At 41.8% G+C, this 25,238-nt stretch overlaps 1 protein-coding gene across 1 annotated transcript in view; it reads left to right on the top strand.

Annotated features, from left to right (window-relative positions):
- The window catches only part of LOC133454617 (netrin receptor UNC5D-like), a 288,872-nt gene that overhangs the window by 94,374 nt on the left and 169,260 nt on the right, over nt 1–25,238 (top strand). The gene's annotated exons all lie outside the window — the stretch shown is intronic.

Here is a 25,238-nt window from a genome sequence, read left to right as displayed (position 1 = left end):
CTGGAACAAAGTAATTCACTGCATCTCATTTGAAATTATGCAAGTATTGGCAATAGAGCAGAAAAAAAAGGCAGAATACAACAGCCACAAAACTGAAAGGCTCCAACTTACCCACAGCTCTTGATGATTATTTGATTAAATTTTCATAAAGTACTTTGATGCTAGACCTCAAATATATTTAAAAAAATGTTGGCTTTAAAATTGAATACAGACATCTTTTCATTTATAAGAAAAATTCATTTATAAGTGTGTCTCTTTGGAAAATGAATGAATGAATGAATTAATTTTTAGTTATTTTGACTGGTTAAAATGGCACAGTGAGAAGGATCATCACGATGTGATTGGAGAAAAGGGGTGATATCACAGCTCACTGGTGCAAAACAGTTTGGGGAAAGAGCCTAGATCTTATTGAATTTTAATTTCAAGGGATCTCTGATGCAAATGATTCTAGGCGAGCAGGAGCCTTTCAAAATTATGATGCCTTTCAAGGCATCATAATTTGTTACCCCCATTTTTTTTTTTTTTTTTTTTTGTTATACAGAAATTTATTGTTACATTGATATAATCTAAGGTATTTCATTTCACCAGGACATTAAAAGTGTCAAAATCTTTCCCTGTTCAAGCATGTCTAAAAGTATTTGCATAACCATGGAAATAGCAACTTTGGAAAGGGCAACTTTAGAAGTCACGCTTGATGGTTTGAAGGTCTTGGAAGATATTTGATCATGACACTTCATCACAATTTCTCTGCACATATGGTCGCATGTAGTAGGCTATCTGACCAAGAGGGATCATTATCTCACCCAGAGATAATGTGATATGTTTTGCAAGTGGAATGAATATTAATTTAATGTCCACTTACGCAGAATTGGTGCTGAAAGTTATGCAGTATTCAGGTTATTAAGCTATCAAACAGGTTGACTTTTGTTTTTGTTTTTTGTGAAAGTTCACTACTGCTTCACGAACCGGAACCGGAAATGCGTTGCTACCAAGCAAACCAATCACAGCCCTCTCAGTCTGCGTTGGGTCTGCATCGCCTCTACGCGTAGTTACATTTTTTGGGAGGTGCACATCAGGATACGGAGAGCCTCCCACGTAGCCGCGTACCCTACGGCGTAGGCTCTGCGTTGATTTAACGCAGAACCATAATTCAGGCTTTATAGTCACTGATTAGACTTGTAAACTTGCTGTACAATGTACAAGCTTTTGAACCATGGGATGAATGCCACTCTCATACAAGGCTTGCACATTCAGTCTTTCTTTTTGCTCAAATAAATAATGACTGAGTGGATGAGGTAAAGTGGTGCTGTGTTAACCTACTTTGAAGAACTGGTAACTGCAACTTCTTTCGACATTCATTGTGGATATTCATTTTCTGTAGGTTTTACATCAGTTGGTCATCCTGGCAAAGCCGTCCCCATTCATCCGTGCTTGGGAATGACCATCAGTGGCTGCATAGAGACATTCAGGCACGTAACAGGGTTGGGGATCAATCCAGGGGCCGAATATAAAACTTTAGAATTAAACAAGCGTGTCACTTTTTCACCAGTGTTTGGAGCACTTGGTCTCATTGGATTGACCATATATTGCTTTTTTTTATTACTCTCGTCATGGGAGACATGGCTGTCTTCTGTTTACATAATAGTGGCTCGGCTACAGCATGATTTGCCGCAATGAAATTCCAAAAAGACTACTTCATTTAGACAATTTCATATAAGAGAAATTAAAAATACCAATTGATTTGCGTACATGACAAGCTGAAAAACACTGAATAAGGGAGGTCAGCGGGGAAAAGTTCTTTTTTTTTTTTTAATTCCTTCTAAAATGAATACAAAGGGGAAGGAGTTTGTGTGTCACTTTGTCACTCAAATTGAAAATGTGCTGCATCCATGCTATACCCTACTGTACCCTATGCTGTACCTGTGGGGTTTAGCGACCACAACATTATAGCTTTAACAATAAAAACAAGAGTTCCAAAATCTGGACCTAAGGTCATATTTAGAAGAATGTATAAAAAATTATCTGAGAAGGATTTTATTGAAAATCTAGAAAATGTGAATTGGAAAATTGTTCTGGACTGTTCACATGCAGAGGCTGCACTACTCACTTTTATGAGGTTATTTTCTGCTGTCTGTGACACACATGCTCCAATCAAGAAGTTGTCTGTTAGATCAGCTAAAGCCCCCTGGATTGACAATGACTTGAGATGCTGGATGAAACCGAGAGATTTACTGAAAAAATCTGCAATTGCATCGAGTAATGTAGACGAGTGGCAAGCTTACCGATCACTTAGAAACAAAATCACTAAAATGAACAGACAAAAGAAAAAACAATACTATCTATCTAAGTTTGTAGAGTGCAAGAATGACAGTAAAAAAATGATGGAGAACACTTAAAGACGCTATAGGTAAGGATAAAGGTAATAAAACATCTGGATTCATTGAACTAGACGGTGCATATATAACTAAACCATTTGATATAGCAAATTATTTTAATAATTATTTTAACAACAAAGTAAATATAAGAAGAAAACATATGGTGCCTAGGTGCGGTAAGCTGTCTGAGTCCATTATTAAAAAATAAATTATGTTGAATAAAGAGTGCATCTTTCAATTCAAAATGATCAACAGGGCAGAGCTTGAAAAACTGATTCTAACAATTAAAAGTGACAAACCCTCTGGTATTGACAACTTAGACGGAAGACTACTCCAGCTGGGAGTTGGAAGTGTAATTGAGCCTATATATCATATATTTAGTTTATATTTTCATGAATGTGTTTTTCCTCAGTTATGGAAGATAGCAAAGGTAACTCCATTACTTAAAAACAGCAGAGAGCCGTTTTCAGGACCCAACAGCAGGCCAATCAGCATTCTACCTGTCTTGGGCAAACTTTTAGAAGGAATAGTATATAAGCAGATTCAGCAGTATTTTGAAGAAAACGGCATCAACTCTGATCTTCAACATGCTTACAAAACAGGATTTTCCACTTGTACAGCTCTAACATCTCTTACTGATGACTGGTTGAAGAGAATTGACGAGAAATTAGTAGTAGGAGCTGTACTGTTAGACTTTAGTGCAGCTTTCGACATTATAGATCATGAGTTATTACTTATGAAATTATTAGCTTATAGGTTTAAAGATTCGGCTGTTGATTTTATGAAAAGTTACTTGTCAAACAGAAAACAATGCGTAATGTTTAATGGTTCTCTTTCGAACACTGTAACACTGGAAAGTGGTATTCCACAAGTTGCCTCGGACCTCTACTCTATTCCATCTTTGTTAACGACATGCCTTATGTACTTAAAAATGCGAATATGGCGATCTACGCGGATGATACCACGATGTATGTCTCCACAGATAATATTGAATCTGTCAACAAGTCGCTACAACAAGAGTTGATGCTGGTTTCTAACTGGGTAGAAGAGAACAAACTAAAACTAAATGTAGGGATAACCCTGTTTGCTCACGCATGTAAACGGAAAATCCCGAATGTTTCAGTAACCGGAATATTAGCAATAACCTGAATTTTGACTGCATGTAAACGTAGTCATTGAGTGACAACGCTACAACCAGCTGTTTGCAAAAGAAACATGATGTTGTTAAAAAAACAACCTAGTTCCTTGAACCAATAACTTGAATAGATTAATATGGAATACTGAGACGTGTTGGTGCAGAGTCATGATATTCCGGTGATGGTGCGAGTTGAGGGTGATTCCTGGTGCTTGACTCCAAGTACATCTTTCTTGGTTATTGAAGATGTTTCCCTTTCTAACTAAAGGATTTCTTCAGTTGTGACTGGCAAGCAGGGAGCTGTAGAGTTGTATGACCTGTTAGTATGGATGTTCTCACTGCTGTGATGGCTCCTCAGAGGCATCTGAGTTTTCCCCAAAGAGCAAAGACAGACTTGAGCTGGTGAATTTAAAGTCTCTTTCTGTTTGGAGAACTCTGAGTATCTGGAACTGAACATGATTTCTTTGCAATGTGAATCAGTCAACTCTCTGAGGTACCAAAACAAATACATGGACATACTGTGTTCTGTAGTCTCAAAACACCAAGTTACTCTGCTGCATCTAGAGGATGCTCACATGGGGGTAAGTTCATACTCACTCTGGTGAGTTCCCCCGTGGATTCACCAGAGTGGCAAGCTGACCAATAGCTGCAAACAAGTTCACGTATTACTCTTTATTAATTTTTAATCCATGAGTTTTTATAAAGAGCTGCGTTTTCACGCTGTTTCCTCAAATCAAGATAGTTTCCAGTCCAAATCTCAACTGGGGTTTTTTTTTGGTATGGAGTTTACATGTTCTTTCCATTGCTCAGTCATCTGGAACTGCATCATCTGAGGGAGTGATTTCAGCATTAGCAAATGCCAACTCTTTGAGGCTAATGGGCTGTGCGGTATTCATGATCACCACTATTCACGTATAGAACCTTCAGCTTTCTACCCTGTATGAAGTCCCTTTCCTCCACCTTGTGGGGCTACAACCAGAATTCAAAACTCTATTCTACCTGTTTCAGACCATTGACAGAAGTCGTGGATATTCCACTAAGATCGTCTATCTGAATTTCCAAAAAGGCTAAATTGGTAGCAACTTTGTTTGAATTAGGTGTGTTGAAGCAGGCACACATCTAAAACAACAACACATCAGTGGCCCTCCATGACCTAGACTAGGGAACATGTCTCTGACACGTAAACAGCCTGAAACACATTTTGGTCCAATAAAAAAATGCAGAGTAGCAAGTCATGTCCCCTCAGCAAGCTGGACTCCCAATTTACTACCCTTACTACTGTCCTTTAGTTACGTCCTCACATCTGAGAGAACAACACAAGCAAGAAATCACATCAGAGGGTCCAGCATGGATAAGTGTTGGTCAGACTGCTGAGAGCCCAGTTGGACACAGATTTATTATTAGAGCCCGAGCACTGACAGTGCGAAGGCCCTATTGTATCTGTAGGAATCTTTTTTCTCGTTTTTTTTGTTTTTATTTTTCCGACGAAATGAGGGCCTTTTTGCCCACCTAAATGTGCCCCAAAAGTCACCAAATTATGCACGCAAACCAGGCCTAGCGAAAAATTTTATTTTTAACGGTTTGCATTAATGGGCGTGGCCTAATGGCTCAACAGTGCCCCCTAGAAAACTTCGTGCCTCAAGCCCCACAATACGGTTTGACGTACGAAAATCGGTACACACCTGTATCATGTCGCCTCTTGGCGCCATGGCCGAAACCGAACAGGAAGTTGGCCATTTTGAATTAATTGTGTAATTTTAGCACAAGTAATGCCATTTCTTCGGCCATTTCTTCGCCCGAACCGCAACGTGCACCCAGGTGTGTTATACATCAAAATGTGCGTCTCGATCCTGCGACGATGCGCGACAGACGACAGACGATAGACGCCAAAAAGCGCGCCCCCCCTTCATCTGATTCGTCCATATTTGATAGTCCCTACTTTCTGCCATAACTTTTGAATGGTTTGACATAAATGGCGCTTTTCTACTAGTACCTACTCCATGCGCCTTGGCACGCCTCGTCCCGCCTCGACCCGCCTCGTTCTCGTTTGTTTTTAGACACCCAGGTGAGAAGTGGTGAGAAGTGGGTGGGTGGGGGTGAAGCTGCTGTGACGTACTCGATTGCGCAACACGTTTGAGTCGGCGCTGATGAGAAATCAGCTGGGAGGTCCCCGAGCAGTTGAGAAGAAACAGAGCGCCTGGTGGATCTGATCGTTCCTTATCGCCGGTCGAGATCCTTTTTTAATTCTCTCCTCAGCCACCAGGTTTATGAACATCTGCACCTCAGAGTTGGATCACCAAACAGACGTTTGGGCTGTATAATAAAATCGCCGCGAGCCACGAGTCGTTCTCGCGCTGACTCCTGATTCAAACGTCTGACGGCCCCGCCCCCCGACCAATAAGTGGCGTGGAGGGTGGTGACGTCAGATACAGGGCCGACTCAGCATGCTTAGAACCTCGGCAGAATAGAAAAAGTACCTACTCGGCCAGCCTCTATCCGCCTCGGCCCGTAGTGGAAAAGCGCCAAAAGAGTCGTGGGTGGTGTCATCGGACTCGGTTTTGAGTCCTTGAACATAATTGGTGCAAATTAGCTGCACCCCTTCATCTGATTGGTCAATATTTGATAGGTCCCTATTTTCTGCTATAACTTTTGAATGGTTTGATATAGAGTCGTGGGTGGTGTCATCCATTAAATATCCTGGCCTGAAGAATCTACATGCAAGTCATACAAGCGCTTCCACTGCAGCATGCCTGAACGTGCACAAGGGTGCGAGGGCCCGTTCATCACTGCTTGCAACTTTAATAGTAGTTTGTAAGTGTTTGACAGGTAGTTATTTTGAATTTCTCGTAAATCTATCTATCTTATTACTCCAGTTCTTAAATCTTTACACGGACTTCCTGTCTGTCACAGAATAGATTTAAAAATCCTGCTGTTGCTGTTGTTAAGCTCGATGTGAAAAAAGTTTTTGTCTGTACTCGGACAAGTCAGTGTGCTCTTTGGATTTCAACACTTTCTCTGTTGCCCTAAGTCCAACTCTGTCATCCCTCATCCCTCATCCCTCTGTGAGCCATGGACTGGGAGGTTTCTGTCCAGCTGGTTTGGACACCAGAGGACAGAGTTCATCCAGAGAGGAGGCGAGTGAGGAGTGTTTCTGTAGCCTAATTAACAGATAGTGTGGGAAAAGTCTTACTGGGAAGGGAGGGTAGAGCAGACCTCATCAGACAGCTGTGTAGAGATGGGAGATTGTAGGTTTCTGTGGTGGGAAATCATTTTTGGAGTCAGGTGAGTGACATGATGAAGGGAGATGGAAAATTTAACCAGGAAGTGGTCTGAGAGGTGCAGTGGTGTGACACACACGTCAGCTGTATTGCAGTTTCTGATCAGGACCAGTTCAAGGATATTACCAGCTGTGTGTGTTGGAGGAGTCAGGACCAGTGTAAGATTGAAAGGGTGGATGAGAGCCAGAAACTCATTAGCCTGTTTTGCCAATGTGAATGTTCATGTCTCTTAGTACAATTAGTGTAGAGCCATCATCAGGAATGTCAGAGAGAATCATGTCCATTTTAGAGATGAACTCATCTATGTTGCCTCCTGGAGGGCGGTATATGACCAGAATGTATGCAGTGAAGGGCTTAGAGATCTTTACTGCATGATATTAGAGTGATGAGCAGAGCAATGGGACGAATTGATGTAAAAATCCAATTTTTGAACACTATAAAGCCTGTACCACCTCTTCGTCCATCAGAGCGAGGTGTTTGAGTGAATTATGCATTTACAGATAGAGCAGATAGAAAAGCTGTGTGTTTTCTGGGCTAATCCAGGTGTCTGTCAGGGCTAGGACCTGAATGTCTGAACAGATGCATCTCAGCACATGCTGGTGTCGTCTTTACCACAGCAGCATTACCCCAACTCGCTGCCCTCGCTGCCCCCCCCCCCCCCCCCCCCCCCCCCACCCACCCACTGTTTCAGACCAGTTAATAAGCAACAGAGGTGCTTTGAAAATGGGCAATCATTTCATTCATGTTTGTCGTTGGCTGCAAAGTGGATGTCGTTGTGGTCATGAACTCCAGCAACAGATCCAGTATTGCCTAAGAAGTTTGCTATGATTAGCATTTTTCAAATGATTAAAAAAAATATTACGTATTAAAATACATTTGAAAAAACATCCATGATTGTCATTGCTAAATTAGCAAGAAAACTGGATGTATTTGTGCAGTTCCTGTTAGCGAAGGAAGGAGCTCCTGACCTTGGTTTGGATTTGAAATTGACCCATTGATTAGATTAGATGCCCCCCACGGGGACCAAAACATCTGTCCATTTTAGCTCCATAGGAAAAAAAGGGACATCCTGAACTCCCATCCTTCCTTTTTAATGGATTTTATGCAGCAACAAAAAAAAGTTCCCTGGGTGCTTGTAACACCAATTCCAGGTATCCTGGGTAATGGAGTTTATTTTATTAAATTTCTTAAATCCAAACAAATTGGTGCTATATGGCTATAGTCTCACCAGGAGACTATAATCCAATCCAAACATTGATTAAATGCATTGCTCAAATTAAAGAGTGAATGTGCCAGAATTTTCTTCAGTTAAATGAAGACAACACAGGAATAATAGAGTTTGGAGTCGAGGAAGAAAGATTTAACGTCAGCACTCAGCTTCAAGCAATAAAACTTAAAAACCAATAGCCAGGCCAGAAATCTGTGAGATGTTCTGGACTCAGACCTGAACTTTAACAGCCATATTAAGAAGTAGTGTTAATATGGTTAATACAGCTGCAGTTAGTCCAGAACGCTGCTGCCCGAGTCCCCACTAAGACCAAGAGACCCGAGTCCCCACTAAGACCAAGAGACCCGAGTCCCCACTAAGATCAAGAGACCCGAGTCCCCACTAAGATCAAGAGACCCGAGTCCCCACTAAGACCATATCTGTCAAGTCTCCCGTTACCCCTCTTTCCCACCGTCCTCCCGTATTAGTATTTTCCCGTAAATTTCCAGTTTTATAATATAATCTTTTTTTAAACAGCAAACTGAATTGTCACTAGCCTCGTGAGAACTGCCACCTGCTGTAGCCTGGGTGGCCGTTCTCGCGAGGTTAGTGGCGACAACGGGAGCAAACTCGGAAAAACTAATCAGAGATGGATGAATGAAATGAGAGAGAAGGCATTTCTGCCAAAAAAGCGAAGACTTCGTTCTAAAAATGGGAAACCAAATGTACTATCCTAAAGAGGAACAGGATGGGGCTCAGTTACCCGTTCTGAAAGACATGTAACTGCAATTTTAGTGACTCTCACGGCGAAAGGGCCTAATTTAATTAAAAGAAAACGTAAATGTTTCACATGAAGACAATCAATGTGTATATATACTAATATTTAATAATATAAAATATTTAAAATAACTAAATGGGCTTTAATTCCCTGTTGTGCTTTCATTAAGGCTCTATAATAGGAATTACATACATAGGAATGTCCACAGCATTTCAGTGTCAACAAAGGTCGGCCTGTCAGATTGTGAGCACATAGTGTAACGAGGGCCCGAGCACTGAAAGTGCGAAGGCCCTATTGTATCGGTAGGAATTGTTTTTATTTTTCTCCGACGAAATGAGGGCCTTTTTGCCCCACTAAACGTATCCCAAAAGTCACCAAATTTTGCGCGCAAGCCAGGCCTGGTGAAAAATTTGATATTTAATGGTTTGCATTAATGGGCGTGGCCTAATGGCTCAACAGCGCCCCCTAGAAAACTTTGTGCTTCAAGCCCCACAATACGGTTTGACGTACATGCACGTAAATCGGTACACACCTGTATCATGTCGCAACTTAAAGAAAAGTCTCTTGGCGCCATGGCCGAAACCAAACAGGAAGTCAGCCATTTTGAATTAATCGTGTCATTTTGGCGCAATTTACGCCATTCCTTCGGGAGTTAAAGGGGACCTATTATGAAAAACAAGTTTTTTCTTGTTTTAACATATATAAAGTGGTCTCCCCTCACCCATTTCCATAGGTTCAGCCTCCGCTGCTGAAACCACGCCCACAACCAGCTCTCTCCCCGGCTGGAGCGGTCCTTCCTTCAGCCAGTCGGACGGCGCCGCGGATCCAGGTTAAATCATCCAGGTTCCCGGGTGGTTTGGGAGCTGGGTCCTCGGGGGTCTGTCCCAGGCTGGACCAGCTTCACCCTCCGAGATTTTCAGGCAAATCTGTCGGTTTGATCACCAGTAACGGGCGATGCGCACAGGATGCGCTCCGGAGCGATCTGTGCGCCCGCCGTGCGGTTGCAGCGCCCGCCGCACAGCATCGGCCGGGCAGATCCGGCTGAAATTCCGCTGGTCGGTCCCCGGGAGTCCCTGCTACCAGTCCAGGCCGGTTCCTGCGGTCCCGGCCGGTCGGAACCGGTCAGATTCCCCCGTTAAAGCTGCGGTGATGCGCGCTGCTCCAGCAGCGCTGCTCCCGGGTGCCCGGCGTGGCTCCGGGGCCAGCGTTCAGCATCCGCCGGGTAGATCCGGCTTAAATAGTGCATAAATGTTATTTATATACAACTCATATTTTATTTTTTTAACAATAAAGTTTCCATTTGTGAAAATTCAGTGTTGTGATAATTTACAGGCTCGGGCTGCTCTGGCGGAGCAGGTTTATTCTCCTCCCCTGCTACACGTCATTCAGGGAGCCAATCAGCACAGAGCCTCATTATCATACCCCCCCTTCCCTAAGAATGAGGCGCAGAAAAAGAGGTTAGAAGCGGTAAAACTAGTGACAGGGCCCACAGGCTGGATTTATGATTTATGTAGAAAAAACAAGCTTTAGATTGTTTTTAAGACATTCAAGGCCTGTTTAAAATATACATTAAATGCCATAATAGGTCACCTTTAATACGGCCCGAACCGTAATGTGCACCCAGGTGTGTTATACATCAAAATGTGCGTCTCCATCCTGCGATGACGCGCATTACTTTTCTCAGTCAAAAGCATTACCATGGCGACGCTAGATGCCAAAAAGCGTGCCCCCCCTTCATCTGATTGGTCCATATGTGAAAGTTCCTACTTTCTGCCATAACTTTTGAATGGTTTCGCATAGAGTCGTGGGTGGTGTCATCTGACTCGGTTTTGAGTCCTTGAACATAATTGGTGCAAATTAGCCCCGCCCCTTCATCTGATTGGTCTATATCTGATAGTTACTACTTTCTGCCATAACTTTTGAACGGATTGTGAAAAAGACATGTGGGTGGTGTCACCGGACTCGGTATTGAGTACTTGACCTTCATTGGCATTAATTAGCCCCGCCCCTTCTTCTGATTGGTCGATATGTGATTGTTCCTATTTTCTGCCATAACTTTTGAAGGGTTTGACATAAAGAGTCGTGGGTGGTGTCATCAGACTTGGTTTTGAGTCCTTGAACATAATTGGTGCAAATTAGCCCCGCCCCTTCTTCTGATTGGTCAATATTTGATAGTCCCTATTTTCTGGCATAACTTTTGAATGGTTTGACATAGAGAGTCGTGGGTGGTGTCATCTAACTCGGTTTTGAGTACTTGACCTTCATTGGCATGAATTAGCCCCGCCCCTTCTTCTGATTGGTCGATATTTTATAGATCCTATTTTCTGCCATAACTTTTAAATGGTATGACATACAGAGTCGTGGGTGGTGTCATCAGACTCGGTTTCGACTCCTTCACCTTAATTGGTGCAAATTAACCCCGCACCTTCATCTGATTGGACGATATCTGATAGTTCCTACTTTCTGCCATAACTTTTGAATGGTTGGATATAGAGTCGTGGGTGGTGTCATCCGTTAAATGTCCAGGCCTGAAGACATCTACATGCAAGTCATACAAGCGCTTCCACTGCAGCACGCCTGAAAGTGCACAAGGGTGCGAGGGCCCGTTCATCGCTGCTTGCAGCTTTAATAGTAGTTTGTAAGTGGTTGACAAGTAGTTATTTTGGATTTCTCAAATCAAATCAAACTTTATTTGTAAAGCACCTTTCATACAAAGAAATGTAACACAAAGTGCTTTTCATAAAAAACAAACATAAAATGTATTAATGCCCTGCCCCCCTCCCCCCTCCCTGCACACACACAAACACACCACAATTCACCCAAGACACACGGTGCAGACATGGCTAGGCACAGAGGATCCAGGTGAGGAAACGGTAACAGGGAGCCGTCCACACCAGGAGGTCTCATAGCCCGCAGCTACAAGGGGGGCCCCACAGAGACCATCCCGGCCCGGACGGATAGAGGAGTCCACACCACAGCAGTGAAGCCGTGGTGCAGAGCCTTCCACCATCCAGGCCAGAACCACCCCCAGGACGACCCCCTGCAGGCCAGAGTCACTCCCAGCATGGAGGATCCCCATGAAGAAACACTGGAGATAAAAGCTACAAGAAAGCAGGATAAAATACACTAATATAGTTTAAAAAGTATAACATAACGTAAAATCCTAAAAGTATGTCTAGAAAGCAAGACATTAAAAACTAAAAGAATAAGACGGTAAAATGTTTAAAATAGACCATAAATAACGACTAAAATATTTAGATAAAACATTAAGATAAAACAATGAAAATAAATTATGACAAGAAAGTATAAACTAAAGGCTGAATTAAGGTTCTGCGTCAAACCAACGCAGAGCACACGCCGCAGCCGTGACGCCGTCGTGAATCCTTCGGACTTCTCCGTCTCTCCATTTGGTCGCGGTGCAGTACCCCCCCGCGGCCACTAGTTAGCTATCTTTTTCTGAATGGTTTATCCAACTTTTTCCGGTCACAGTAAATCAAAGAGATAAGGGCAACTATTGTGCAAAAAAACAAAACAAAAAAAATCACATATAAACGAAGAAAAGAGCCCTGAAAGTTCACTACTGCTTCAAACCGGAAACCGGAAATGCGTTGCTTCCAAGTGAACCAATCACAGCCCTCTCTGTCTGCGTGTGGTCTGCATCGCCTCGACGCGTAGTTACAATTTTCGGGAGGTGCACGTCAGTGACGGCGCAGGTGACGGCGTGTGGTCTGCGTGGACGAAAACCACACGCCGTAGGCACGGCGTCGTTTTGACGCAGAACCATAACTCAGCCTTAAATATAAAACAGAGCAGTAAGATCCAATTAAAATAAGGGTGAGCATAAAAAAATTAAAAGAGTTAAGAGTCAGTTAAAAGCCTGATTAAAGAGATGGGTCTTGAGCCTTTTTTTAAAAACATCAACAGTCTCTGCGGCCCTGAGGTTCTCCGGGAGGCTGTTCCACAATCGGGGACCATAAAAACCGAATGCCGCCTCCCCGTGTGTCCTAGTTTATAACTTTTGGTATGGTTAAAAGGCACCGGAGGACCTCAGGGTCCGTGTGGGTCGATAGGGTAAAAGTAGTGCAGACAAATAAGAAGGCCCAAGATCATTAAGACACTTAAAAACTAGTAAAAGAACCTTAAAATCGACCCCGAAGCGCACGGGGAGCCAATGCAGCGATTTTAAAACAGATGTAATGTGCTCCCGCCCTCTGGTCCTCGTCAGCACGCGTGCGGCTGAATTCTGTAATAGTTGTAGGTTATACATGTTCTTTTTGGGAAGACCAGAGAGCAGGGCTTTACAGTAATCTAAACGACATGAGATAAAAGCATGCATTAGCACCACCGTACTAGCCTGAGAGAGAAACGGGCGGACTCTGGCTATGTTCTTAAGATGGTAAAAACCTATCTTTGTTATGTTTTTAATATGTGGAATAAAAGTGAGCTCAGAGTCAAAAATCACGCCCAGATTTTTAACTGATTTTGAAGGTTTAAAATCCTGTAACTTTGGTAAAAGTTTCTCTCTCTGGCCTTCAGGACCGATGAGTAAAACCTCCGTTTTGCCCTGGTTGAGCTGTAGGAAGTTTGCTGCCATCCATGACTTGATATCTAAAATACAGTTAAAAAGGGCATCAATTGGCCCAGTGTCATCAGGAGACACAGCGATGTACAGTTGCATATCGTCAGCGTAACTATGGAAGCTGATGCCGTGTCTCCTGATGACGTCCCCAAGGGGCAGCATGTACAGATTAAAAAGAGTTGGACCTAAAATTGACCCTTGGGGAACCCCATACCTTATCTTATAGGTTCCTGAGGAACATGTATCCATACTTACAAAGAAACTACGATCAGTGAGGTAGGACGTGAACCATTTAAGAACAGTACCAGAGAGGTACATCTCGTAAATCTATCTATCTTATTACTCCAGTTCTTAAATCTTTACACGGACTTCCTGTCTGTCACAGAATAGATTTAAAAATCCTGTCGTTGCTTTATAAATCTCTGAATGGTCTCGGACCAAAACACACGTCTGATTTCCTGGTCCATTATGAACCAACCAGAACCCTCAGGTCATCAGGGTCACGCCTACTTTCTGTATCCAGATTTGAGCCGAACACGGTGAGGCAGCTTTCAACTTTATGGAACAAACTGGAGTCATTGTGATGGTACATCAACTTACAACAGGTTTAATGACACCTCTGTCATGGTCTGAAGGGTATGTATTGCCTTCACAGGCACTATGTAACTTTGAGGTGCATGGTAGGAACCCTTCCACACTAAAAAACTACAAATCTTTACGGCTTTGACTGCTTTACGGCATACGTCACTCCCCCCTCCTTCCCGATTCGTAGTCAAGACGAAAATGAGCGGGGCTTGGAGCGCAGCTCCGCAGAAGCTGGTAACCCGTTGCTGTGTTGTAGATGCAGCAGCTCCACACATAACAGACGTGGGGAAAAGATTGCTAATGGTTTAACTTTTCACCGCTTTCCTGCTTGGAGGCAGAACCACGGGGGCCGACTATCTGAGATAACAAAGAGTCGTCGGCTCGGTTGGATCTCGGCTGTAATGACCAAACATAACCTTCCACAGTTTACCACAAACAAACACTCACACAGACCGGGGTCGGAACAAAACACGGGTTTTATTCCCCACTTCTCCAGCTAAACGCAGTTGCTGGCCAGCTCTCTGCGGTGCGATTAACCCCAATCTTCAGATAAAACTAGTTTGTTGAGAAAAAAATATTAACTCTATTGGTAGCTGCAGAGGAAAAAAATAATCTCACGAGGAAAACAAACATATTGCTTACACCTCGGAGCCTCTTCAGCATAATATAGCAGTCAAAAAAAGAAAAGAAAAGTAAGAGTAATACAAAACATGTACTGTATGTTGTACTATTATACTAATTTATTGAAACACATGGCGAGTCAAACATTTACTAAAGCAGCTGCCAAACACTCCTAAACAAGGTAGCCTAAGACGTCGGTTGTGCAGAACTGCTGCAGTAATCAATCAATCAATCAATCAATCTTTATTTCTAAAGCCCTTTACAACACACAGGGTGACCAAAGTGCTTTCCATTAAAATCCACATTAAAACAAAACAATTTAAAAACAACATAATAAAACCATTAAAATTAAATTAAGAATATATCACATCAATACTATGTATTAAAAGCCAGTCTAAATAACCAGGTTTTCAGTCTGGATTTAAAAACCCCAAAGTCAGTGATAGTGCGCATTTCTGGGGGCAGCTTATTCCAGAGCCTGGGTCCAGCAACGGAGAAGGCCCAATCACCACAGAGTTTAGTCCTGGTCCTAGGGACCAGCAGGAGCTGATTTGAGGACCGTAGGCCTCTAGTGGAGTTCTGAACTTGCACTTGTTCACATAAATAAACAGGGGCAAGCCCATTGAGGGCTTTAAAAACAAAGATTAAAATTTTAAAATCAATTCTAAAAGAAACAGGAAGCCAGTGAAGAGCAAATAAAACCGGAGGGATGTATTTGCGACGTCGAGTACTAGTTAAAAAGCGTGCAGCGGCATTCTGAACAAGCTGAAAACGGCTAAGAGAAGACTTGGAGACACCAACATACAAAGCATTGCAGTAGTCAATTCTCGAGCTTATAAAAGCATGAATGGTTTTTTCCAAGTCTGCACGATTTAAGAATGGCTTTACTTTTGTTAAAACCCGTAACTGATAAAAACTGGTCCTGACCACGCTGTCAATTTGCTTGTCAAATTTTAAGCTGCTATCAAAAATAACTCCAAGATTCCTCACAGAAGTTTTTACTTTAAAAGATAGATCACCAGAGTGTGGTGAATCACCAAAGAAAATACATTCTGTTTTACCTTCATTTAAGTGCAGAAAATTTCGCCCCAACCACATTTTAATTTCTGCAATGCAGTCATAAAGGGTTTGAAGAGCACCACATTTGTTTGGGAGCACAGGAAGATACATTTGCAGGACATCTGCATAGCAGTGAAAAGCTAGGTTGTCCCTGGCTATGATAGAGCCCAAAGGCAACATGTAAAGTGAAAACAATAAAGGGCCCAGTATGGAGCCTTGGGGCACACCACAGAACAAAGGAGCAGCATAGGAGGACAGGTCGCCGATCATTACAGAAAAACTTCTGTTTGTCAGGTACAATTTAAACCATTTCAGTGCTGTGCCACGAATACCAGCACACTGATTAAGGCGAGACAAGAGGATTGAATGATCCACTGTATCAAATGCCGCTGTCAGGTCTAACAAGACTAAAACAACAGGACATTTGGCATCAACGGAAAGGGCAATGTCATTATGCACTTTCAACAGTGCAGACTCAGTGCTATGCCTTGTCCTGAACCCAGACTGAAATTTTTCAAGCACACAGTTATTTTCTAAAAACGATTGCAGTTGATTAAAAACAATTCTCTCAATGACCTTTGAAATAAAAGACAGATTAGAAACAGGTCTAAAATTGGACAGAACACTGGCGTCAAGATGTGCTTTTTTAAGAATTGGTCTCACTATGGCATGTTTAAAAGATTCAGGGACGCATCCTGAGCTGAGACAAGTGTTCATTAAAACCAAGAGGGAAGGCCCAACAGTAGAAAGCACCTCTTTTAGCAATTTAGTTGGAAGAATGTCCAGAGGACAACTTGTAGTTTTCATATGTACCACAATATCAGTGAGGGACGAAAGAGAAATAGGATCAAAATGGTCAAACACGACAGAGTGTGAGGCAGTAACAGGCTGATCCGAGCCTGTACTGCAGCTGCTCAGTGCTCTGACAGACTTCACTTTATCAATAAAAAAGTGTAAAAAGTCCTCACAGGTGGAAACAATAGCATCACTCAAAGGAGAGTTGTGGGGGTTCACAACAGAGTTTATAGTACTAAACAACACACGAGGACAATGTCCACTAGTAGAAATAATATTGGATAAATACTTGGACTTTGCCTCTTTCACAGCCCTCTGATACTGAGTGAGACTGTCCCTCAGTATTTCAAGCGATACATAATTTATCCTTCTTTGTAAGTCCTCATTGGACCTCCACTCTTTGATAGGGATTTCATATGGACCCAAACTGTTAATAATCATTATTTTCTCCATATACCGCTCCCTGGCTTCCTTGTTTAAGGTATCCCGGTAAATTCCAGTTCCTTTCCAGCAGTTTAACATCTTTTTTTTTTGCGTTCCGTCTGTTCACTTGGTGAAACAGAAAAGTAGTTTTGAAAGTCCGTCCCATCTTCATTCACTAAAAAAACAAATGCACGCGACGAGGACAGGAGTTTTCCGGCAGTACGCGCTGGTGCTCATGGCAAACGTAGTGTTCTTTCTGGTAAAGCACTACCGCTTTTGTCCAAAGGAGACGCCAAACTCAACAAAAGCTGAAAGTTACATTGTGCTGCTTTAATACCTGATTTTAAACTCCTATTTAATGCATTTCTTAAAATCTTTTTATGTAAAGCACTTTGAATTGTGTTGTATATTAAATGCGCTATACAAATAAACTCGCCTTCCCTTATAGATTTAGCGGCCCACTTAACATCCAGAAGATCAACAAGGACATTTGCATGTGTTCTTAGCAACAGTTCTTTCAACTTTTAGTTTAATCTCTATTGTTATGTTGCAACATAGACTTTGTTAAGTATAAATTAGCTTGTTAGTGTCAATGTTAACTTTGTGATTTTATCTCAGATTATCGACCCTCTGAGCACCAGATGCAAAGTTACAACTTTAGATCCAGGGCAAGGTAGCTAATATTAGATCTGAAGTCATCTTAGATCTCAAGATCCTATTAGCTCTAAATAGGGGTGTAACGGTACACAAAAATCTCGGTTCGGTACGTACCTCGGTTTGGAGGTCACGGTTCGGTTCATTTTCGGTACAGTAAGAAAACAAAATGCAAAATATAAACGTGCTAGTTGTTTATTACACACACACAAAATAACATTGGCTCTACGTGTGCCGGCGCTAGGACCCCGCGGACGCCTGGTGTGTCGTCGGCTGTGTTTTCCTTCATGCTTCCCTGCAGCGTCACATGCAAACACAAACACACGTACCTGACAGAAACATTTCTTTATATCATGTTGTCTGTCGCCCGCAATATTTTTTCTTTTTTTGGCCGGCGCCATAGTTGGCTGGCTACAAACTCTATAGATCCCATAATGTATAATAATATGCCCGCGCTCTCAGCAGCGGTACTCGCATCGTCATGGCTGATTTATGGTTCCGCGTTACACCAACGCAGATCCTACGGCGTAGGGTATGCAGCGAGCGGCCGTACGGTGCACGTCGCTGCGTACCCTACGGCGTAGGCTCTACGTCGATTTAACGCTGAACCATAATTCAGGCTTTACTAGGCAACGAAGCAGGTTGACTCACGTTGCAGAACAGCGCTGCAGAGGCGCTCATAAACGTAAATGATCATTGTTTTTTTTTTTTTTTTAGGCCTGGCCAGGCCCCGCCAGGCCTAAACAATGGTAGGGGAAACACTGGACGTCACAATTATGTGCTTAGCTCTTTAGTTCTTCATTAGTTAGTGCTTTTTTCTTTAATCTTAATACTTTCTCGGTGTGAGCGCAACTGCAGCAGCGCTCTGCTCCACAACGTGCGGTCCTCTACTTAATATGTCCGTGTGGAAACTCGTTCGGTACGCCTCCGTTCCGAACCGAACACGCTATACCGAACGGTTCAATACAAATACATGTACCGTTACACCCCTAGCTCTAAACTAATGCTTTTCCAAATTAAACTATCCATCCATCCATCCATTATCTATACCCGCTTTATCCTTTTCAGGGTTACGGGGGTCTGCTGGAGCCTATCCCAGCTCATTTCAGGTGAGAGGCAGGGGTTACACCCTGGACAGGTCACCAGTCCATCGCAGGGCCACATACATACACACAAACCATGCTCACAACCACACTCATGCTTACACCTACGGGCAATTTAGAATCACCAAATTAAACTAATTAAAATTAAATTAATTTAATTATACCCTGTGATACATGAACAGTATTGATCCTGGACATTGTCATCCGTTACTGTGACGACAGTAAGATGAGGGTTACTCCCGCTTGTACTGTAATCTGTAAACCCCTTATCCCCAATTAAACCGTATTACCAATTATATCTACGATATTCTAAGATTTTGCAAATATCCCAGCATATTTAAGCCCTATTTTAATGCTTCTCAATGAAAGGGGGTCTTTCCTCAGTTTAAACTTTGTCTAAAACATCGCATAACTTGTCCAGGGGAGTTTCAAGAGACGAGTGAGACGAGCACCCAATTAGAAGACGATGACTAGGCTTTTGAAGGTCTGTATAATTTTGTGTACTACAAATTACTCTGAATGTTGGTTATTTTAATGTTGTTCAAATATCTTCTCTTTCTTGCTGTGTTGCAAGCTGGCCAAAAGAAAAAAAAAACAAAAGAAGGGATTTGTATCTGAAAGCAGCGTATATTGGTTATATCCCATTCAGGGTCGTGGGTGGTGGGGGGCTGAAGCCTGTAGCAGTTATCGAGGCAAGGTTACACCCTGAATGGGTCATCAATCCTTGAAGCAGATAGTCACGCGCTCCAGGACCTACAGTAAATTTAGAGTCGTGTTTGATTAACATGAAGAAAACCCAAGCAGGGACGGGAGCAACATGCAAACCCTGAAGAGAGAGAGATGCTGGAATCTAGTAATGTGAAATATATTTGTTATGCAAGTATAATGGCTCAATTTGTACAAGTAAGGCACATGCATCGATCACACTATTTTAATTAACACCATCCTAAAGAATAAAGTATATCTGAAAGGTTTGTTTGTGTTTTGAGACATGTTTTGGACGTGTTGTAATACTACAGTTATCTAGGATACTCTTGGGTCAGTATCATATTCCTCTCTCCACTTTTATACCCATGCTTATCCTTTTCCTGCTTATGTGGGAGCAAAGTTGGACCTTGAACCACATAACTCTGTTGAGAAGTCAGGGAACACCCTGCAGAGTGCAAAACAACTGAGGAAAGCTCACAGCTGCGCTTTTCTGCTCTTACTTTCCTTAGAAGTTGCATGGATTAATAAATACCTTTTTATTTATAATTTGAATCATGGATTCCCAGCTGTTCTGATAATGTTTCCTAGTGAACTTGGCATGTGATCAGTTTATTCTCCATCTGTACACGTGTCATTTAGCGGTTTGTATCGCTGCTGCATCGCTTCCTTTACCACAAACGGAACCCCATGAATATTCCTGACTGGCCTCCACTTGATAATCCAGGCAGGTGTGGGCTGAGGCTTAAGTAAACCAGACGGTAATTACGCTATTTACCATATCGACATTCTAACAAACAGTCATTTCACAAAAACGGTCTTGGGGAAAAAAGAAAAAAAATAGAGAAAAGCCACTTTGTCCTAACCATGGGAGTCTCTTAAGGGGTGTGGGGTGCGGAGGAATGTGTGAACATGCAGCAAAGAAAGATGGAGAAAAAGACCAAGAAAGGAAGTTGGAGTGTGGCACAGTGAGCCGACGGAAAGTGCGGGGTGTGGGAAAAAGCGTGAGAGAGGTAATGAATAGCAAATCAGCTCTTTCATAAAACTCCTGCTTTCACTGTTCAATCACAGCGGTCCAGATTGGCAATTTTCCCTCCAGCACAATAAAGCCAGGCCCACGAGGACCCTGGCTTGAGTTCAAAGTCGCACAGAGGGAAAAAAAGATAAAGAGAAAGGAAGCCTTGCCAGTATTGAACCCCACCAACCGTGTTCAGTCAAGTTTGGTAAAAGCAGCCGAGACAACAGGAGGTACTGGGTATTGACCCGTCCTTTGACGTAAACATTTCTTCCCTTCACTGCTGTTTGACGTAGTGATGGAATTATTTGTCTTAAAATTCGTCTTACTGCTTCCTTTTGTCTTTGTTTACCGTTTGGCCGTTACAGTGCGAGCAAATCTCTTTTGACCATTTTGCTTATTGATTTTCATTTGTTCAGGAGCGATTGGAAAGCTTAAAAAAATATTTATATGATAATTGCTTAGTGAAATTGTTACTTTAATTTTGTGTCAGGTCAGCATGCACACCTGTTATCCATCGAGACACAGCAGTTAGTTGAGAGAAGCAGCCCTAATGGCTGTTGGATAAAAGGCCAAATGAAATTGGATTAAAATGCTCATTAAAAGTGAACTAGGCATGAAAGGAAAATAAAAGTAGTGCATAACTAATTTAGTCCAGGCTAATAAGATACTTGATCACATCGTTTGAGCGTTTATGCTATTTATTCTGCCAGGCACAGTTTGTGCTCCTTTTTAAACTGTGGTGGCTACATGAAAGAGTTGAAACGAAAACGCCCTAATTGCCTGTATAAATTGAGATGAAGTGAACCACAGCAGGCAAAATAATTGGAAGGTTTTGTTCACTCAAGGCAATCTGAAATCAAAAACAAACACCCACTCAGCCACACACAGTGACAGCTGATTTCAAAATATATTCTTTTACCTACGTGAAAACGGTATAAATCCACAGATATTCCATGCATTGTATGGTGAACCATGACGACAGAGGATAATTATTTTTTCCAATGGGGATGGTGAATTCAAATGGACTTATAAAAAACCAAGAGGGTGCCTCCTGTTCTTCGACACAGCACTCAAGGCCACCCAGCCTCTAAAATGAAAATTCTAAATTTCCACCCTTACATTAAAAGCCTTTTAGCTGGCCATCAGTCCAAGGAGAAAGCTCACCACACAAAAGCCAATGCTGTCTTGGAAATTGCATGCAAGACCCAAAATTACAAAAAGATTGTAAGTGGAAGTGAAGAGAATTCAACAGGAGTTATCAGACATGCTGACGTTATTGTGTTGTAATTATTATGACTGCCTGCCGCTGTGAATTCCTTTTACTCCATGGCTTTATTTTGGATGTAATCTGGAAAGTATGCACTTACTTTTTTCCATTCTTTGGAAGTTTGAGATTCAGAATGAAGCTCTGCTTTTAAGTTCTCGTTTCCTTGGAAAGAACAAAAGATCCCCTGGTTCTGTCTCTCCTTTTTTACATCATCCAAGATATAAAATAAGGCTTTTATTCTATTACTGAGCACTCAGAGATGGAACACTTCTGATATTGTTTTTCCACTTTCCATTTTTAATTTATTATTTTTCATTTTTGAGTGTGCCTGCTCTGTTGTATGAAAATGGAAGCAGGAGACACTCTTGTCCTTTAACACACCTTGGAAACAGACAAAGGAATCGCAGTCTGAGAAATGTCATTGTAAAACTATGACCCCAGTAATAAAAACAGAGCTTTGGATGCAGTAAAATGTAAATAAAACTAAATACAATGATTTGCACTTTTCATAAATTCGCATTTTACTTCGAATAGGACATAAAGTATTTGGTAGAAGTCTAACATTCCCTCCTCATTTAACCACCACCCATAAAATCCTGAAAACTGAGGAGACGAGCTTTGAAACAGAATCTGGCTGCACTGCAGTCCTGAGTCTTTTCATTACCTGATGAATCATACATTTGTATTATAGAAAGATCTGTACTTCAAGTAGGCCAGCTCAGCACCCCAACTCTTCTACTACTTGCTTTTGTTATGGATGCAGTGTGCGGTTTGGCATTTGTCTTGCTTGCGCATGTGTCTCTAAAACACCTATAGAACCAGCATACGTCTCTTAGAGCCCCCGCATACGCCTCTAGAACCTGCACACACCGTTAGAACCCACATACGCCTCTAGAACCTGCACATGCCTCTAGAACTTGCCTTTAAGCACTGATTCTTACTTTCCAGATGTGGAAGCTTCCCATAATTCATCATGCTACCCTCACCCGATGGTATTGCGGTGCAGTGATGTGCATTTGCAGTGAGTGCTGAGAGGTGTCCTGAGATTGGAGGAATGGGCCTCCATGAGTCTAAACAAGAATTTCAAACATTAATTTGTTTGACCACCAGCCAAAACAGTAAATCATGCCTGTTGTTTTATGCAGTGCCACCTGAGGGACTGAAGATGACGGACATCCAATTCTGATGTTTGGCCTTGTCCTCTGACATGGAGAGATCCGCAGCTTCACACCAGGACCAGTTGAACAATGTCCCTGCATGTGCTACTTTTTAGCTGTGCTCACTTTTTTATTGCTATTGTGCCGTCAACAAATCCAAAAAGGTGCTGTTACATTAATTCCATCCTGTTTTTCATGTGTCTGTCATACTTGTGAGTTGCTGCTTTTCATATGGAACCTGGTAAAACTGCTCTTGTTTGCTTTTTTTTCTCCCAAATTTTGATTGCACATCAGCCGATTAGCACTTCATGTCAAGCTGCATCCACTAGCAGCGTATTTGGGGACTTAAGCTCTGCACGGATAAACTCCAGATTTTTATAACTTTAGAATCATCATCTACAATCCTGCAGGACACAACGAGAAACGTTTGTCCCATAAGTCGCAATTTCTAGATAATTTTATTTGACCTACATTTAAAAAAGTATTTTAAGCAAAAGGACAGTTAAATGTATAATTTGCGTATTAGAGTGTGTCACATTCATATCCAGAGCATGAAATGCCTCCAGGACTGATTGCAACATACTAGAAAAAAAAAATGTTTGTGCCTCTGTCTGTTGTAGAATTTAATAAGTTATTGAAACGGCACACTTTTTTCAAAGCGTTCTTAATTCAAATGTTTCACAGCTGTGCTGACCTTTACATCTAAACTTGCCCCACTGGGGCTTTATTTTTTTCCTTCCCTTCATATGCAGAGCATCCTCATTTATCTGTGGCCCACATGTTTTGGCCACATTTGGTTGTCCTCTTTCCACTATCAGTGATTCCCAGTCTGAATCCCTTCAGAATGGACACACAGATGGACTCGGTGGGGATCCAGCAGCATCCTGGCTGACAGACCATTCTCCCTTCTCATCATATCCCTCACAGGGTGCCAGTACATCTCAGTCACTTCAGGAAGATTTCTCATTCAGCTATTTGCAATCAAGTACTTAAAATGCTAATTTGCCATAGCTGCATACATTCGCTCTGGTTTTGTGCTTTTCAGAACATCCATTTGATTCACCTACCAATTACCCACTGAGATGGACAAACGCAAATGTTTTCAAACTTTTAGATCGGTGATTTTAAAAGGTTGTGCACTGAAGGTCTATATTCTTTCAAACAGGGTGTGTATAGGGGGTTTGTTTTTTTTTGTTGGCACTGTGGCAGCGAAAAAAATAAAAAGGATATAAGATTTTGTTTTTTTTAAGTAGAAAACGTATTAAACTTTCAACTTGTGTTTTAACAACCAAGACATCCAATTTCATCTCCATCACATTCTGAATGTATCTCCAAACGTAAATGTATCTCCAAACGTGGTCCATAAAGATTGCAACAGGGAGCCAGCAGTCTCAAAGCATTTGTTGTCGTATCGAAATAAATGTAGCGTGATGTATAGAATTATTTAATGCTTATATAAACTGCATTAAGAGAGACCTCCCAGGAACAGAAATAAAATGGACCAAGTTTCTTTTTTTTCTTTAAATTAAATTGGCGCCATATCAGAAGATATGCAGTTTTCTCTTTCTAAAAAAAGGTTTAATACATTAAATAGAGGGGAAAAAATAAAATCAATTGAAGTATTATGTGACTCGTCAGAAGGAGCAGGTGGTAGCTGTCAGAAATCCAGCAGGTTGCGTTTGTTGAATTTTTGAAATCCTTGGCTGAGGTGAGAACTCTCAGAACACGCTACTGTAAATCCAGCTGCAATCAATCTAAGCTGCTCCGTTTTATGCAAATACTGTGTTGCTGTTGTAAAAAAACAAACACTAGAGGTTTTTGTTGACATCTGTGCTCTTCACACTGCTTCACACTTGTTTCGGCCAGGTACAATTACCTTTGCTGTCGCTTGGTATCAACAGCATAGTATGAAATCTGCCTTGTAAAACATGTAATGACAGATGCTTTGTCTGAATCTGTGTGACTGAGTGCAGCAGAGACACTTTTAACACGTTGGTTTTATGAATCGAAGATAAAGCGCATTCAGTCAAGGAGTCCAAACTCCGAAAATGAAGCGTACAGGAAACCAGGATTATTGATTGGATCAAAAAAAAAATGTGTTTCTGGCAGGGAAACAAAAGCAGAAAGAGGGTGTTTTTTTTCGTTTTTTTTTCTCTACTTTATCTGCACACATATTAATGGTTAATACCATGCTGGTAAAACCTAAGGCATATATATGTGCATTGTTACTATATTTCATATATATACACATATATATACGCATACATACGCATACACATACACATGGTGCGATTTGTGAAAAAAACAGAGGGGGGGATAATTTTGAGAAACATTTTTTTTTCAGAAAAATTACCACCCAACAGTATAGGCTATATGAAAATTTGTTTCTTGTGTAAACCTTACACTTAAGCTACATAACGTAGGCGGTAGGCCTATTTTGAACATGAACTGAACCACTGCATTTGCAGAAATATTTTCTCCTAATATTGTTTTTAAATG

Source organism: Cololabis saira, chromosome 11 (assembly GCF_033807715.1).
Source record: "Cololabis saira isolate AMF1-May2022 chromosome 11, fColSai1.1, whole genome shotgun sequence".
Taxonomy (NCBI): domain Eukaryota; kingdom Metazoa; phylum Chordata; class Actinopteri; order Beloniformes; family Belonidae; genus Cololabis; species Cololabis saira.
This window is presented reverse-complemented; position numbering and strand designations above follow the sequence as displayed.